We start from the raw sequence: 14,660 nt of genomic DNA, 5'->3' as shown, positions 1-14,660 counted from the left end.
CATTCTCGAATTATTCTCGGTTTTACTTGGAAGTTCACCCGGTCTCCTCTCGTTCACTTGATGTGCAAATTGTCCTAGCTGTTTCTCAATGTTGAGAATAGATGCTTGCTGATTCCTAAGTATAGTTCTGGTCTCTTGTATTGCAGCATCATGATCATTATGTCTTTTCTTGGATGAGGCTATAACTCTTGTGAACATTTCTTCTAAGGCAACTCTCTTTTCCACAACCGGTTCTTCCTTTTGATAGAAACCCCTCTCTTTCTGCTTGTATTTCTCCTCCTTTGCCTTTCTGTATTCTTCGCACGGGAGCCATTGCTTCTTGGGTTTCCGCCAATTCTCGTCGTATCTATCGCCACTTGAATAGAACACTTGCGCCTTTTTGTTTCCATTTTCATCCAAGTCACAATCCTTCGTGAGATGAGGTCCTCTACAGTTCTCGCACCCAACTCGAATAGCATGGATTGTTTGATCCTTTTTTGTCATCCTTCTATCTAAACTATCAAGCTTAGCCATCATTGCCGCCATGCCATCATTGACTGAGTTCACCACCCCCCGACTTACTTCATTTCTTGGGTTGTGGTATTCTCTAGAATGTTTAGAGAATTCTTCAATTAATTCCTTGATCACCGGGATGGCCTTCTTTGTGAGCGGGCCTTGCGAGTCGAGCAATTGCCTTGTGGTAACATTGACTCCATCATAGAAGATGGAGACTTCTTGTTGGCTATTAAGGTCATGGTGTGGGCAATTTCTGAGAATACCTTTGTACCTCTCCCACGACTCATAAAGGGACTCTCCGGGTTGTTGCTCGAAGTTGGCAATAGCTTTCTTCAACGTGGCTATTTTAGAAGGTGGGCAAAATGGTCTATGAACTCCTCTTTCATCTTAGCCCATGTGGTGACTGACCCGGGGGAAGTGACTTGAGCCAATCCTTTGTAGCACCCTTGAATGTTACTGGAAGCATATGAAGTAGCTGGGTTTCGCATGGCACATTTGGTACATTGAAGTAGTCAGCCACATCATTGACTTCATCCGAGTGCTTGTAAGCATCTTCGTGGTCTTTTCCATAGAAGGGAATCTCCTTGAGTTGAGCGAGTATGTGGCCGTAGCAGTAGCGGGAATTGCGGGTTGCACAAGTCCCGAGCCAGTATCATCACGCATCCTCTTCTTCCATTCCCCCATGGGGACTTCATCGATATTAGCCATAGTAATAGCTAAATCGTCCTCAAAATCGGATTCGTGCTCGTATGTAGGTTCTTCTTCTTCCTCGGTCTCGTACTCGGTGTCTTCTTTAATCGGGTCTTCGATTGCTACAGAGGCGCTGGATACTCCTGATTTACTGCTCTTCTTCTTGCTGAAAACGGACTTGAGGTTCTTTAGTGGCGAATTCTTTGAAGAAACGGATTCTCCAACGGATTTTCCTTTGTTCCTCCTTAGTGCGGATTCCGGGTCTTCGAGAGGAGGGACCAGAGGTGTATCAGATCCTCGGTTCATGAAACAACTGCAAATAAAACAAGAGAAACGCGTAAAAAGAACAAAAATAAAATTAAAATTAAAACTGTGAACAGCGATGGACTCGCCGAGTTGTCACGAGTGCACTCGGCGAGTTCAAGGCAAAAACATAAAATTTTCTAATTACTTATTAAAACAAATATTTATTAAAACCTATACTAACTACTAAATTACCTAAGAATTAAATTTGTGTAAGAGAAATCTCACACAAAGGATCGATAAAAATAGAAATTAATGCTAATTTAGAACCGTTCCCCGACAACGGCGCCAAAAACTTGATGTGTGTAAACTCAACTAGTTTTAAACCTACTTTTAATTATAAAATGAACACACAAAGGCAGTGGACCTATCAATTGTGGTACAACTAAATAAGTAGGGTATCGAACACAAGAAACGGTAAATTAAAACTAAAGACTAATTTTATCTAAATTAAATAATAAATAGGGGTTTTCTCTAGTTTTACAAGACTAGAAACTTACTAATATTACTTAGGCTAAAAACTAAAAAAAAACAAAGATTTAACTAATTTCAATAACGAGAGGGACTTCTGTTTAGTTCAACTCAATTGATTATATGGTTGATATTATGGTAATAGTGCAATGAATTAAGTCTTCTATTGGCTACCGATTCAAGTGATTAGCTTCGCGTTTGCTACACTAATCCTTAGAGAACAAACTAACTCAAACAGTGATCAGTTGTCTAATTTAATTTAATTCACTAGATTATTTGTTCAGGTTAATTTAGACTTGTAATAGCTGACTAATTTGGTCCTTTAGTTAACTTCTTGTTGATGGTCATCAAACAAGCTCACACATGAATTTACCTAATTCTCTATTAATTCTAGTTTCACGTTCGTTATTCCTAGACATATGATAAAGTGGTCACATAAACATATGAGGTTGACAATTAAAAGATGTTCATACTATTTAATTATCTTTCTATCAACAGAAAAATAGTTATCATTCATACACAAGGTTCTTTAACAAGCTAAAATCAACAAAATCACCAATATTGAATTAATCCTACCAATAATCAAACCATAGTCTCAATTTTGTATCCCCAAACAGAAGTTTAAGAGTTTTAGCTCATGATTGAGGTAATTAACAACAATAAAACGAATTCTAATTGTTTAACCATAATTGAAAAACAATAGATTAAGAAGAATGATGAGAATTTGCCTCAAATCTCCTTCGGAATTGAAGTCTAGGTTGTATCTTCGTTCTTCATATCTATCCTGGCTCTGATTCGTAGCTTGCTTCTCCCCAAGGGTTCCAGAATACCTTATGTCGATCTGTACAACTGTTTTTATAGATGCGAACCGACTCGCCGAGTTCAATATGTAACGCCCGTAGATCCGGGCTAGTCAATTTAGAGGCAATAAGTGTCGAAAACGACTTTTTGTCAAAAGATTATTTAGAATAAATAATCTTAACCAAGTTGTATTATATGTTACAAGGTTTCCATACATATAAAGAACGCCAAAATCCGAGTTATAACGAAGAAGTTATGACCCGTCGAAGTTTTTCGGCAAAACCGGCACAACACCGGGAGACGTAAATAGTGAATTTACGTTAGAGGACTTTTTAGCCTTGGTGATCTAATCCAAAGTCGTAGAGTATGTTAAACCGAGAAAATCCATAAAAAGAACGCCTAAATCTGACTTCGTATGAGGAAGTTATGATTTTTCGAAGTTTCGGCTTAGCAGTGCACGGCCCGAAACTCGAATTTTAGTTCGAGCGGTTTTTGGCTTACGCGACCTAAATGAGAGTTGAAGATCTCATTAATAGGAGCTCAACGGTAAAAAGATAGACAAAAACGGAGTCCGTATGAAGGAGTTACGAAATCTTCGCGGTCATTTAACAGTCTAAATGCCTCCTACTGTTAAATTTGAGATCGGTCGAGAATTAGCCGACGGAGTCTAAATTAAAGTTGTGGATCTTGATTTTACCTACGCGTTGAAAAAAAGAACGTCGAAAACAGAGCTCGTACGCAAGAGTTATGATTTTTCTAAGTTTGAAGGCTGATACGCGATAGGGGGTGACGTGGCACCACCAGAATTGGACACGTGGCACCACCAGAAGGCCACCACATGCACCAAATCGGCGAGTAGGTCCCCCTACTCGGCGAGTCCATCAGATATTTTCACTATAAATAGAGGTGTCAGGTCTAGCCTCTTCTTCACACCTCCCAAACTCACTTTCTCTCTCTAATTTCTCTCTCAAGCCTCCCACCCCCCCCCCCCCTAAAGCCTAGGTAAACCCCCTAGCACCCGAAGGAAGCCCCGAGGCTCCCGGAGTCCTGAGAAAAGATCCTTTCGGCTCGGGAATGCTGCTCCAACGAAGCCCAGTTTTCGAGAAAATCCGTTGTAAGTGAGCTATGCCTACCCTATCTTTAGTATAGCTTATGTTTTAATATAGTAACGTTATTAGGAACTTATAATGAGTATTTGGGCTATTATTATGAGTTATATTGAGTGTTATTTAACGCTTATATAATAATAATAGCTAGACTATTAATTTGTCGCGGTTATCGTTAGACTAAACCCTAGTGGTATTGGTATTAGGTTTTATCGAAGGAAAATTGTTTTGAGAGTATCGAAGCGCTGTCCGAGTGCTGAGTCACCACCTTTCAGGTGAGTGCATGGTCCCCTTCAACTTACACATAGATATGAAGTATTTACTACGTGCTATGTGTGCATATTGTCTGTTTACTTGTTGTCTATGCTCGGTGAAAGATTTTATACATGTTTTAAATGATTTAAACTATATATGTATTTTATATCTACGAAAATGTTGGGGTAAAACATGGCTAGATATAATAGATGAAATATGAGTTGGACGATGAGTTGAGAGGTGATATAGACCATGAGGTATGGGTGAGAGGTGTACGATGTGAGAAGCCTTTTTCCCAAACGATGTCCCCGTCATTCAGCAGAGTATGGATGACAACCACGGACTATTCTAGACAGTCCAGTGGAACACTAGCAGGCTCACAACCTGTAGGTGTTGTGAACAATGTGTTCACCCGGTGTACTCTAAACCTTGGTGACCATGCAGACTTGGTGCCTAAACCTTGGTGATCATGCAGACTTGATGCCTAAACCCTGGCGACTATGCAGACTTAGTGCCTAAACCCTGGCGACTACGCAGACTTAGTGCCCGTTGTGTAAACCATGGCAACGATGGACTTCGTGTCGATTCCTTTGGATGATCCTTAGGAACGAATGAACGAGGAATAAGTTGATTCTTAGGGTAGATCCTTAAGAATAGAGAATATAATGGGGATGGGTAATGAGGTTTAATTGCTTGATTGTTTAAACATAATAATTATATTATTGTGGGTTGAAATCCCTATGTACTCACCAGGTTTCCCAAACTGACCCACTCAGTTTATTTATATCACAGGTGTTGATATGAAGTCACATTACACCGAGAGATTTAAAGAAATGTAGATCACTAGTGTAAATAAATGTAAGTTCTGTTTATGCTTATGTTTCTGTATTAACGATGACATCCCAAACGTTTTATAATGAATAAAATACGTTTCTTCGAAAATGTTTTAATAACGTATTTATCATGTTTTTTTCTGGGAACAAATTCCGCAACATTTTTATTAAAAGAAGTACTCTGATTTTTATAAAGCATAAACAAAATCGGTCTTTTATGGCCGTGAAAATGGGGATGTCACACAATACCGACTCATCGAGTCCATCCCTTAATTCCCGTACACGGTAAGTCACGGAGTCTTTATCCTCTCGAATCTTCGATGCTACTCGCCGAGTAATCGACCCTACTCGCCGAGTCCCTTGTATTTTAAGCCTTTTTCTTCTTTGTTCAACTCCCGAGCTCCCAACCGCTTCTCCTGCTTCCTTTTGCTTCTGAGCTTCGCTTTTGGACTGAAAACACAATCCAAACACTTTTAAGTATCTTTTGTCCATGATATACAATAAATTAGCTAATAAATGATAAAAATCTATACTTATTATGAGGCTAAATATGCAAATATCAAGAACTCTAGCAAAAATTCCCGATAAACAGACTCCTGAATCCTGAACAGTCTTTCCCAACCTCGGCATACGAACAAAGACACACCACTTGCGTCCAAGTGGGCGCATTGCAAAAAATTCCGGATCAGCTCGTCAAGTCCAGTTTGGGACGCCAGTCCCCAATCGAACAAAGGTGCAATGTCAATTTCCTTAGTAAGAAACAAACTCAAATTATTCACATATTTTCCCCGAGTTTCATCATTCAAAGTTTGTGGGAATTGCAAAAAACGGTGATCGGTTACGTCCTCGGGTGGATTTGTCCTTTGAGTTCTACGAGCCATAATCTGCAAAAATAAGAACAAAAGAAAACCAAAACATAAATACCTACATCATCAAACATATTTTATATGAAAAATAGTAAGTTGGGCATGATCTTACTCTAGGCGTACATCCAGTGTACGTTGGGCGTACATCCAGGAACTCGAAACTGTGTCTTGCTCGTTCGAAGGTCGTAAGACAAAATTAATATGCAGGAAATACGCAAGGCAGTCGAAATACGGGGTACACAAGGTGATACACAGGGCGTACGTCCAACCAATGCTAGACGTACGTCCAGATGACCAAGTAGAAGGTTCATACACGAGCTAAAGGCTAAATTGAATTCGAGGGTTTAGTCTATTGGTCCGAATCGATCTATTTCTCCATAATCAAACATACATTCAAGTGAAATCGGACCCTAATTAAAGAAGTGCGGTAAACCCTAGATTTCTATAAAGCCTAATGCAGCAAATTTCATGAAGGTAAACACATATTAAAGCCAAAAAGTAAATGAATAACATACCTTTGTGTCGAATTTCACAAGAAAAGAAAGAAAATCGAGACCTTTTGGGGAGAACTCGGTCGTAACAGCTTAGGTTTGGAATAAGTTTGCAAAGAAGAACAAAAAAAGTCAAAGGGACAGGGATATTACATGTCGACGATTTACACGGGGCGTAACTACACCGTATGTTGGGTGTACCTGTTCCGGGCCATTACGCTAAGCGTATAACAATTGTACGCGAGGCGTACGTACCGCTCAAAGAAAACTCAATCGCGATCAAAGGTTGAGTACGCTTGGCGTACTCCTTTTACGATGGGCGTAATTTTTGTGAAATGTCCCTTGTTGCTTATTTGAATTTTCCACTTTATTCCATCTAATTAAATTGGAGACTCTTAATGTTTTAATTGTTGCAACAGCCACAACTTTCAGACAAGTGATACGTTATAAAAATAAATGAGACATCATGATCACTTGTCTTTGTTGAGATCAAACAACAATGGTTGATTAAAACTCTTGCTCGCAAGAAATGGTTTGTGAAAACAACAACTTTCGGGACCTGTTAGAATATTTCCTTTGTTTTCTTCGCACCTTTAACTAAAAGTAGAATAAGAGGTGACCTAACTAGTCAAGAACAGCAAGAGCTCGGTCTTCCACTTAACCACCACAATACGCCTTGCTATACTACGCCTCATGGATTGAGTTGGACAAATCACCAAAGTAGTAGACTAAATATGTCAAGAATTCCCTAATCGCTTGCAATCTCGAAACCCATGCAAAAGGTAAAGCCAATCAATGTGTATGATCACGAATTCCTGCAAATAACAACAAAAACCTTCCCGACAAGTGAAATGATATCAATGAAAATAAAACTAAAAATAAAATAAAACTAAAAAAATAAAAACGAATAACGAATAATCAAATAAACTAAATTAATTGAAAGCCGTTCCCCGGCAACGGCGCCAAAAACTTGATGTGAATATTTAATGCACTAGTTTTTTATTTATAATTCCTAATTTATCGCATCTAAACCATACCTTACAGGTAGCAAACCCGATCGAGTATAGTATAGCTTTGATAAGAAATGGTGTTGAACACAAGTGGAATGGTGGTGAATTAATTTAGAATGTTTGATTATAGGTTACACAAAACACATAAGTAATAAAAAAAGTTTTATTAAATACTTTAAATACCACTTAACATCAAATATCGATAAACTAACTAGAAGACAAATTTCTTTAGGTACTTTGATTTAGATAATTTACTTCTTAAATTAATGGCTAACGACTGATACAATGGATAATTATTCATTATTCACCGATTCCTAATATGACTAGTGTCATGGTCATGACTGCTCATCCTTTGATTTCAACACAATTATTAACTCATTGATCAAGTGAACAAACAATTATGCAAATCAATATTTGGTTTGTATTAAGCAAGATTTGATCTTATTTAACTCTAATAGACTTAGAGGTTAAATCATGCATCGAATGGTCATTCTACTCATGCACACACATTAAAGTTCATTATTTTTTTTCTTAACCCTAGGTTTTGGTCAAAACTCTAGCCATAATCACCAATGATCGTTGGACAACAATGATTCAAACTAACACAGGTAGATGGTCATCTGAACTTTATTAATTCAGCAATAGGAAACCAAACAACAATCTTTAACACATATGGATCTTCAATCAAACTTGACAAAATAAATTAAATAAGAATAAATAATCCAAATAGCAATTAAACCAATAATTCGAATATTCATTCAGTCATAAGCACAAAGTAACAGGTTTTAACACCTAAATCAGAAAGTAAACACATAATGTCATCACAATGGAATGCTAACATGGTCACGATAACAAACCACATGATTACCGACATGAATCCGCTCTCTAATCCCTTAGATCTTCGCTCCTGTCAGCTTAACAGCCTTCCAACCGCCTTTTAGACCCTCAAAACGGCCAAATATATGTTACTTGTCGACTAAGGATCGATGGTAGTCGGAATCCTCCTTCCGGTTGGCCGATATCCTCTATTTATAGCTTTTAGAACTGACCTACGTATGCTGGACGTAGGTCGAATTACGTTGGGCGTAGCTAGAATTCCATTGCGATCCATACTTCGGGACACAAGCCTACTACGCTGGGCGTAATTATATCTATGTGGGGCATAGTCCTCATTTAAGCCTTACGCTTTGCGTAATTTGAATTACGTTGGGCGTAATTCAATCTTCAACAACCTTCTTTCTTTTTGCTTCTAAGTCCGATTTCCGCTCTGATCTTTTCTTTTCCGCTTTATCGACAACTAATAGTTGTAAATTATAATTCAAAGCGTTATGAGTACCTTTTAGTTCTAAATAACAATAATAAAGGCTAAAATATTAAGATATAACGTATAAAAATATGTATAAAAATACACATATCAGCCGGCCTTGGTGCCTTCGACCCATAAGTACAATGAGGAGAAGTCACATCACAGTCTGACGAATATCTAATCAATACTATGCTCCCAAATACCGGCTCAACACAAATCCTACATGTCAAAACATTTCCATTTAAAATTAATAACATTTCCCCACAAATACCATTGGTCAAAACTAGTAAAAGTCAATGGAGTCAACTTAGTTGAGTTGACTCGGGTTTCGTACGTGGTGCGTACAAGCATGCCCAAGGCATCGGGTCCAGATATGCATAGGCGCAGCGTACCCTGCGGTACGTCAAGCGTACGCAGCAACCCTCCTCAGCTTATTAGGCACGTATTTCTTCGACTTAATATTTCCAATTGCATATCCAAGGATAAAATACCATCATGAGTCATAAAGTTTCCTACTTTATGACTTTGCATGTCCAATAAGTGCTTAAAACACATCCTGCTTCTCAGGAGGCACACCGGGAAACTCCTCCATAAACACATCAGCAAACTCCCTGACAACTGGCACCTCTAAAACCAGTTTGCTCCCCTACCCGAGTATTAACCACATATGCAAGATAACCCATACACCCATGCTGAATATACTGTTGAGCCCTGGCTGCCGAACAAAATCTTTATCCAACCCTGGTATCCTCTCTGTAGATAACCAGTTCTTCCCCACTTGGGGTTTGAGGTTTCACTCGCTGACCCTCACAATCGATCATAGCACCACACTTGCTCAGCCAATCCATCCCTACTATCATGCATACACCCCAATGGGGATAGGGATCAAATCAATTGGATAAGACACCCCGAAGATCTCCAATACACAACCCTGATACACTCTGGATGCAAAAACCCCGTGTTCGTTAGCGATAGAGTGACCTTCTGGTCAGCTGGGCAGGAACACATAAAGAAACATCCCTCAACGTCAGAGAGCCACCTCATGGCTACGATCAAATCTTGGACTCTCTCAAACACCCGGGGCTTCATATTGTCGAAGTCCTGATACTGGAAGGCTCTCCCCCTCCAACCCCCGCAACAGCAACGACTGCGGTGGCTGCATCAACAACAGCCACTAAAATTGCAATGTATCGGTCATCGAAAACTCCATCATGGCGGTCTTGATAGACCTAAACAACTCCGATATCTGCCCCTGGACATTAGAAACAACCTCAACATGAATCATCTCCCTGACCTGATCCTCGGTCAACCCTGGCCTATCCTGGCCACTCGCTCCTGATCCGGATCCTCTCATGAACACCAAACTGAAAATATACCAGAGTGATACCAGATAAAGCGCACATCACACCATAGTAACTAATCCACATCAAGACCCTAGGGGTTGTGACTTCCCTGTTACGTGTACGGGTCCTGTGCTTCCAGTAGTACGAGCCCATACTATCTTCCACACCTACACGTATTTATCTCAGAATATCATCACAACAACCATAACAACACTCACTAAAATAAGTATACACTCTATTATCGCTTCCTAGAGAAAGGATAGACATCCCTCGACAGGTCGACTGACCCTACATAACTTATCCATGAAACTTCCACCAACCATGCAACACTCGTGTATGCTAATCATACATAACATTGGATCCTATAGACAGTCGAATATTTGATTCTACATTAAGCCCACAACCAAATAAAAGAACATGAATAAGGCCAATTCAAACATTCTTATGCTATAAAATCTAAGTTATGTACAATTCTGATGCATACACTAAGCAACTACAGTAATGATGTCAATTCCATGTAAGGAAGAAACCCTAGGCTATCTGATATCATATAATCAGGCAACTCTATCATGAAATTCCCGAAGATCCCTGACCTATCACTAACATGTTGTCATAACATAATATCAAATAATAATGTGGTAACTTGGGGTCTACTTATTGGTTCCGGTTGGTCGTACACATCACATCCTTTCTTGATTAATCTTGAAAACAATTTTGAAAATCATTTTTAAAACTTTTGCAGTTCCTTAGTCTGAGACTGAATTCACACGGATATTCCTCGCATTCACTCAAACCAAGCCCCTGAAACCAACTTGTAACATCTAAAAAATCATAATAAATTTAAACTTTTAAAAACAACCCATTTACTGAAAATAAGTGTTTACATAGTCATTGTTCTCAAAACATTATTCAAAACAGAGTCTCCTAAGATCTAGTCAATCATAAAACCCAGGATGTGTACGGTCACGCCTTCGCCTTGCCACCGTCTTCTGAAGTATCTGAAACAAAAATAAAATTGCAAGCTAACGCTTAGTGAGTTACCCCAAAGTACCACCATATAAACATAACAAACAAGCATGCAAACATGAGCAACCAACCTGACTGGACCGCTTCGCAGGGCCTACAACCAATCTGGACCACTCCATGAGCAGCCGGCCTAACTGGACCGCCTCGCAAGGTCTGCAACCTATCCAAACTGCTCAACATGCCATTGGCCTGACTGGACCGCCTCATAGGGTTAACAATCTATCCGGTCATCTCCATATGTCTTGGCCTACAGCATAAAGCAGGACCGCCTCAACCCAAATGTCACACCCCCGAACCAGACGACGGAAACGTCCGAGGGCTCGCGTGACTTTAATTGAATATCATCACAATGAATATACATGAATCATAACATAAACGTCACCATGCATCAATATATTACAACTGCAAATTTTCACATCAAGTACGTTGTTTTAACATTACACATTCATAACATAAATTGTTTGAGTGCTTTTAACAACTTAACATCCTAACATTACTTCATATTACTCTTCCGCTTACCTGTTACCTAAGAATACAAGTTATTTTGGAAAAACGTCAACATATGAAATGTTGGTGATTTCATAAGCAATGTTGTGATAAAATGATTTGTGAGGTTTGTAAAACCCAAAAAATCCGATATTTTCTGAAAAGACTTGTGTTTATCAAAGTGTGAAGATCCATAAGTTGATGCATGAATGATTTCAAAAACATATATGTGAAGGGTATTTTGTATTATAGTTATAAAATTTCGAGCGAGTAGTATTGAATTCCCCGGAAAACCCGATGTTTTCCGAATGTTGAAATGTATTCGTGATTACTGATTTTTGTATTGTCTTAACAAATGAATATTGACTTCTCCACATTGTATATCGTCCTAATTTCGTCTACTTTGATTTCTCGTAAGCCTTAGCGAACGAAGAGAAAAGGAGCATTATGTCCCACTACTATCGTAAGTACCTTAGTCTGTCGTGGATGCGAAAGACACGATGGTCCAACTCGCATTTGATTACTGTGACCTTACTAACTTTTCTAACGGGACACTTTGGCCCACTAGCACATAAAAGCTATTGAAAGTCCTTTTATAAAATATTGGGTCATTGAAGGCCCAATAACATATAAGTGTTATCCCTTTGGGCCCAAAGATCATGTCGATGGGCTTGCAAGGCCCAACAAGCATGATTTGAAACTCATAAGCCCAAAGTTTGTAAGTTTACACATCGAAGGTATCGCGTATCGTTTGGAAAGTTTGATTTTAATGTTAGTTATATTGTATCGATTCGAGACCGAATCGATTCGTGTATCACGATATTTGGAGTCAAACATGTATTCTTCTTTTGATTTGTTGGTAGTCGTAGTTTTGCATTTTGACTTAATGAAATAGTTTGTCTAAATATAAGTTTGACCTTTTGTAACGCCTGTGTTTCCGGGCTTGCATTTTTAGCAATGTAATGGTCTAGGTTAACCTTTGTAACCCGTTTTGAAATAATAAGATTGTATTATTTAAGTATTGTGTGTTTTGTGCTTAATTGCTTAATTATGTGGTTTGATTAATTAAGAATAGAAATAAGCATCAAAATTTTAAGTGTAAAATAAACTTAATATCTTTGAATAATGTTGTAGTAGTTGAAACGAGGTTTCCGAATATATATAGAACGCCCAAATCTGACTTCGTATGAGGAAGTTATGATTTATCGAAGTTTCGGCTTAGCGGTATGCAGTCTGAAATACTCGATTTGAGATCGAGCGGTTTTTAGCCGAAACAATCTAAATGAGAATCGAAGATCTTATTGTTGGTATCGAAGCGATAAAAAGTTAGGCGAGAACGGACGTCAAACGAAGAAGTTATGAATTTATAACGAAAGTTTCTGTCCCGACCTATTAAAAATAAATTCAAAATTAGCCGACGAAGTCTAAACGAAAGTTGTAGAGCGTAGTCTCACCTTCGCGTGGATATAAAGAACGTCGAAAACGGAGTTCGTATGAAGAAAATATGAATTTCCGAAGTTTATTAAATATTTTGTATTTAAATTTAATTGAAAAATCTGGTATTATCCGAGGACGAGTCATCGGACTCATCCGAAGTACGCCCCGCGTACTCCGAAGGTGTCGACACTCGCAGCAAGTGGCTTCGGATGACGCATGCAGTGACAAATTCGGACGCGTACGCCCCGCGTACTCCGAGGCTCCAGCCTCCTATAAATAGGATGCGAGGGGTCCGGGCATAATTGCTCATTTCTCCTCGTTTTTGTGCCGAAGCTCTGCGCGTAAACCCCCGAAGCCATCCCGAAGCCCCGGTAATATTCCCGAGCCCCGAAGCAAGTCCCGAGGTCCCGAAGATCCCGAGAAGTGCGGTTCCCGAGCCGAAGCTCTGCCCGCGAGAATTTCGATTTTTGTAGAGATCTTCCAGATCTGCTATGGATTACTACTTTTGCAAGCCGTAGTGTTGTCCGATCATCTTCTGATCAATTGAGTGTATACTACCTTTCATAAACACGATAATAATACAAGTATGGTTTGAGTGTATTAAGTATATTGTTGTTTATATGTGTGAGTGTATACTACCTTTCATAAACACGATAATAATACACGTATGGTTTGAGTGTATTAAGTATATTGTTGTTTATATGTGTGAGTGTATAGTTACTTTCTTCTAACGCATAATTATGAAGTATTTTATACGGAATACGTATTATGTGTATAATTTTGTGGTTATGTGTGTGAATGTGTATTCACTTTCTTCTAACTCATAGATATGATTTATTCTCTATGAGATAAGTGTTATGTGTGTGTGTGCCTCATCTATTATGTGAAATATGTGTTGATTAAAGCATGCTATACAGGTTTTTAAACTATGTATACAAATGTATATTTTTATCTACTATTATGTTGGGTAGAACATGGGTAGATAGTTGGTGTGTAATAAACAGATGAGAGGCCTCGTTGTTGTTTGATTTAGTCATCTAGCGGAGTTTAGATGACGACCACGGGCTAATCTAGACAGTCTTGTGGAACATTATCAGCTTCGCCACCTGTAGGTGTTAATGAACTTGGGTGTTCATTCGCTGTACTCCATCCCCCTCATGGTTGCCTTATTTGACTTATATTGCTGAGGTACCCCCGAAGCATGTGTTGTCGCCCCGATTAAATATTCTTAGACTATGTCCCTTATGTTAGTTGTCTTAGGGACATTAAAGTGAGAATAACGGGAATGGGTAATTGGATTATTGTTGGTTGGTGAAAATTAAATATGATTATTTATTGTGGGTCGAAAACCCTATATGCTCACCAGGCTCCCAAGCCTGACCCACTCAGTTTATTTGTATTACAGGAAGTGGCGCAAGGGCATGAGATGGATGAACCATCGGTTGTTTGGTTTACAAGTCTGTATATGTTTATATTTGTTGAAAGACTTGTAATGTTATCGTTTATGCTTATTGGTCTATATCGGAACATGACACCCCGAGTTTTGATTACAATGAAAATACATTTCTTTTATGAAATGCTTTGGCAAACATTGTTTTATCATGTTTTGTTTTTGGGAACAAATTCCGCAACTCTTTCAAATCAAAAGGATTTACTCTGAAAATATTTTAAAAGTATAAATGAAAATCGGTCTTTTCTGGCCGAGATTTTGGGGATGTCACAGTTGGTATCAGAGCATTAG

The 14,660-nt window shown here is 38.8% G+C and overlaps 1 non-coding gene across 1 annotated transcript; it reads left to right on the top strand.

Annotated features, from left to right (window-relative positions):
* The first annotated feature begins 727 nt into the window (after positions 1–727).
* LOC145090916 (small nucleolar RNA R71) lies at positions 728–834 on the top strand. The gene has a single exon (XR_013701838.1). It is a non-coding gene; the product is annotated as a small nucleolar RNA R71 (small nucleolar RNA).
* Positions 835–14,660: the final 13,826 nt, after the last annotated feature.

This window comes from Lactuca serriola, chromosome 2, assembly GCF_051521515.1.
Source record: "Lactuca serriola cultivar US96UC23 chromosome 2, Lser_US96UC23_V15, whole genome shotgun sequence".
Taxonomy (NCBI): Eukaryota; Viridiplantae; Streptophyta; class Magnoliopsida; order Asterales; family Asteraceae; genus Lactuca; species Lactuca serriola.
Note: the sequence above shows the minus strand (reverse complement) of the source record. Positions and strands in the feature narration are given on the sequence as shown.